At 57.1% G+C, this 3994-nt stretch overlaps 1 long non-coding RNA gene across 1 annotated transcript in view; it reads right to left on the bottom strand.

Annotated features, from left to right (window-relative positions):
- Positions 1-281: 281 nt before the first annotated feature.
- LOC125618329 overlaps positions 282-3994 on the bottom strand; it is an 18938-nt gene continuing 15225 nt past the window's right edge. Inside the window, exon 3 of the long non-coding RNA XR_007349625.1 lies at positions 282-2991. This is a non-coding gene — a long non-coding RNA (uncharacterized LOC125618329). The remainder of the gene's footprint in view (positions 2992-3994) is intronic.

Genomic DNA, 3994 nt, shown 5'->3' with positions numbered 1-3994 from the left:
TAAAAAAAAAAAAAAAAAAAAAAACCAAAGCCACAGAGAGGGACACACAGTGGCAGGGGAGTCCTCACCTCCAGGATGCCAGAACAGAACACTGACCAGCCTGGGCCCGCCACATGCCACACACCTACTCCCCAGGGAGGATGTGAGGACGTGAGACGGGAGCAGCCTGCCCGAGGTAGGGTCGGCAGCCTCCGGTGAAAATTCCTGTCCTTGAAAAAAATGGTAACAGCAGCACGTGAGGCCCTGGGTGACCCAGCACCCAGGAGGAGGAAGAGCAAAGAAAAGTTTCCCACAATTTATTCTCTGTAATCCTTAAATACCTGTGTCAACCACAACCATGAAATGGAAGCACACGTCCCGTGTCACAGCTGTGGCGGAGACTAAGCGGGCCTCCACCCTGTTGCTTCTGAGCGCAGGACGGCCAGGATTCAGGAAGCTTCTAGCCTGGGGACCTGACAGGGATGGATGGCCAGCCCTCCACCCTCACCCACCTGGCACCTGACTCTGCGAATGGCCAGCACCGGCCACTCACACCGTGGGCACAGGAGCAGGCCCTCCCCCTGTGCCCTGAAGGCCGGCCACTAGGAGCGAGCTGCCAGACTGAGCTGTGGGAACCACAGAGGCCTGCATTCCACATGGACATGAGCCCAGGACACAGGGCTGCCCGGTGCCTGCCCGGTGCCGTCCTGCTGGATTCCTCCCCTCAGTGAAACCCCAGGGAGGGGTACAAAGGGCCGGTGTGGCTCAGTGGCAGAGTGCTCCCCCGGCACAGTCAGGGCCACAGCACTGACAGGAAAATACAGACATGGCCAGCAGAGGGGACAAGCAGGTGGCCCCAGTGACCTCCGTGGACAGACGAGGCCCTCCTTGGGCTGCCTCCCGCCCACCCTGGGTTCTTCCTCTGGTGGGAGAACAGGAGCAGCCTCTGGGTTCTCAGCAAACCCTGGACTCTGGTGTACGTGCCAGAGGCTTTGCAGCTAAGGAGGCCCCTGGAAGCCGCCCTGAGGTCCTGGCATGGATGTCACATCCCCAACGTCCCCAGATGCTACAGTGCTGGTGTGCGAATGCCGACTACCTGGCTCCATCGTAGCCCTGCTGCTGGGCACAGCAGACTCACAGACAGTGGCACGACCAAAGCCCTAGGTGTGCAGCACGGGTCCCCAGCAGCTCCTGGCAGACGACTCACTGCAGACAGACACAGGTCTTCATGCTCTTACAACAATTTCATCTTCACAGTAAAAAGTCAGAGGCCCCAGAGCAGCAGAACCCAGCCTGGGGCCAAGGCAGGTCCAGCCACTCGAGAGGCGAATCCCCGGGAGGACCAGACCTGCGTCCAGACTGAAAAGGCAGTGCAGAGGCAGAGGCGTGGTCTGAGGCCGGAGCTCCTGGGAAGAGCTCCGGCACCAGACACACAGGAGGTGTCCAGCCCAGTCCAGGGTCCCTGGAGTCAGGTCCCGGCACCCAGCCATACTGTACTCTCAGAAAGTCAGATGTGCTTATGGTAATTCTGGTGGCAAAGTGATGGCAGTGTACCAGGTAAAACGTCCCCCACACTGAGCACTTGGCCTGGCAGCCCAAGTTCACCAATACCCACCCCAGGACCCTGGGCTGGCTCAGTGGCCGCCACGCTCAGCTCAGGGTCTGAAGAAAGTCACTGAGGCAGGTCCTGTGAGATTGCTCCTCTGTGCAAACAGGGCCTGGTGGTTTCTCGCTTAAGAAATATCCAGAATTACAACTGGCCATTGAGTTATTAAATATCAGTCAAATAAGGTAGTTTTAAAATCAAAAACGTATTGCGACGTGGACGAAAGAGCCTGTGGACTCATCTCCCCAGGAACACAGCCTTTCCTCACTTCTTCTTCCTCTTGTCCTGAACGCACCGTGGACAGAACCTGCGGCAAGAAGGACACATGGATCGGGCCTTGGGTCATTTCTGCCAGTGCACAGGGCACCCAGCCCGCCCCCACACCTCCCGGGGCAGACTAGACACAGTGGGCAGCTTCCCTCGGGGAAAAGCTACCACAGGTGCTTGAAGTGGATAGTGCACATCAGCAGTGGCCACCCGGCCCTGGTCACTGGCAGGGCTGTGTGCCCACCCTGGAGATGACACCCAGTCAGGCAGGGGAGGACATGTGGGTGTGGAGTGGGTGCAGGCCTGTCAGGTGGATTGGAACCCGCACTACCCACAGGGCCCCTGTGCTCTGAATCCTCAGACTCTCCTGGACCTCCTGGATCCGGTGGCCACTCATGACGTCAGGAGGCTCCCCTTCACACCTGATAGCTGGTATCACCTCCTACAGGCTGTGGGCCTGAGAGCACTCAGGGCCCTCCACACTAAGAGGCTCCGAGCTCCCGCAATCAGGAACACAGGCCTGCCCAGCAGCCACCAGCTTCACACCTCACCCAACTAGCTGCACACCAAGATCTGAAAGACCAGGAAGAGGGCACTGTGCCCCACCCCAGTCCTGCCTGGAGGCACAGCGATGGACAACCGGCAGCTCCCAGTCCTGCTCACATAGGTAGGCAGCAGTCCCACCTGCAGATTCTGCAGACACAAACTTGCTTACACCAGGCCCCTTCCTCAGCCCCGGACCACCATCCTACCCGGCGGGCACAGCCAGGTACCTGCCACGCCCCTTCTCAGAACTCCAGTGAGCCACCCCTAGGCAGACACAGTGTGCACCCCGGAAAACAACACACACTTGACACCCAAGGGCTCTCTGTGGGAGCATCCATCTATGCACACACCAGCAGATCACTGTAACCAGCCCTGGGGCTGAGGCAGGATTACCACAACTGCACTGAAGACCAGGCACTTCACATAAGTGGACAAAACCAAGTTTTGCTGTGTTGTCTTTGGATCTGGGGATTGAACCTGGGTACCGTGCCACCAAGCTGCATCCCAGTCCTACCTGTGTATCCGTGTACTCATTTTCATGTTACTAGGCATTGAACCCAGGGGTGCTCTGGCACCAAGCTGTATCCTTAGTCCTTTCTTATTTTTTTTTTTTTTTTGAGACAGGGCCTAAGTTGCTGAAGCTGGTCTCGAACTTACCATCCTCCTGCCTCAGCCTCCCCAGTTGCTGGGATGAAAGGCATTCACTACAGCGCCTAACTGAAACCAAAATTTTCTAAAATAAAATCTTGGATGGTTGCAGTGGTGCACACCTATAATCCCAGTGGCTCAGGAGGCTGAGGCAGGAAGATCTCGAGTTCAAAACACCCTCAGCAGCGGGGAGGTGAGACACTGTCTCTAAATAAAGTACAAAATAGGGATGGGGATGTGGCTAAGTGGTCAGGTGCCCGCCGAGTTCAATCCCCAGTATCTGTCCCCAAAATAAACAAATAAATAAATGAAGTCTTGGGCTGGGGATGTGGCTCAAGCGGTAGCGTGTTCGCCTCCCATGCGAGCGGCCCAGGTTCGATCCTCAGCACCACATACAAACAGAGATGTTGTGTCCGCCGAAAACTGAAAAAATAAATATTTTTTTAAAAAAAAAATTCTTTCAAAAAAAAAAATAAATAAATAAATGAAGTCTTAGGAACAACAGCTGAACAGTTGCCGCTGCTGAGCACAGGACCACATATGCGCCTGAACGTACGCATGAACCTCCTAAGCCACTTGTCCATCAGACAGAGCCCTTCTGCGGGGACTCTGGCTTATGCTCCACCTGCTCCAGAATGCCCCGGGCACATTTCAGATTTTCACCACCAGTGCTGGGTGCAGGGGCCACACTTGCCTCGCATGCATACGGCCCTGGGCTCTATCCCCAGCACCACAGAGCAACCGAGAAACACAGGGGCCCTCCACCTCAGGAGGACCCAGAACAGCTGTTCTTCAGCAGGTGACAGCGGCATCTCTCTGCAAGCTCGGCCCCCACCCCGGCCAGCCCAGGACACCAGCCACACCCAGAGCACCCCTCGGGCCCGCGGGAACCCCCAGCGGGGACGCGCGCCACCTGCCGGCTCCCGGTCACAGCCTCCCCGGGGGAGG

This window comes from Marmota marmota, unplaced genomic scaffold, assembly GCF_001458135.2.
Source record: "Marmota marmota marmota unplaced genomic scaffold, marMar, whole genome shotgun sequence".
In the NCBI taxonomy this organism is placed as follows: Eukaryota; Metazoa; Chordata; class Mammalia; order Rodentia; family Sciuridae; genus Marmota; species Marmota marmota.
This window is presented reverse-complemented; position numbering and strand designations above follow the sequence as displayed.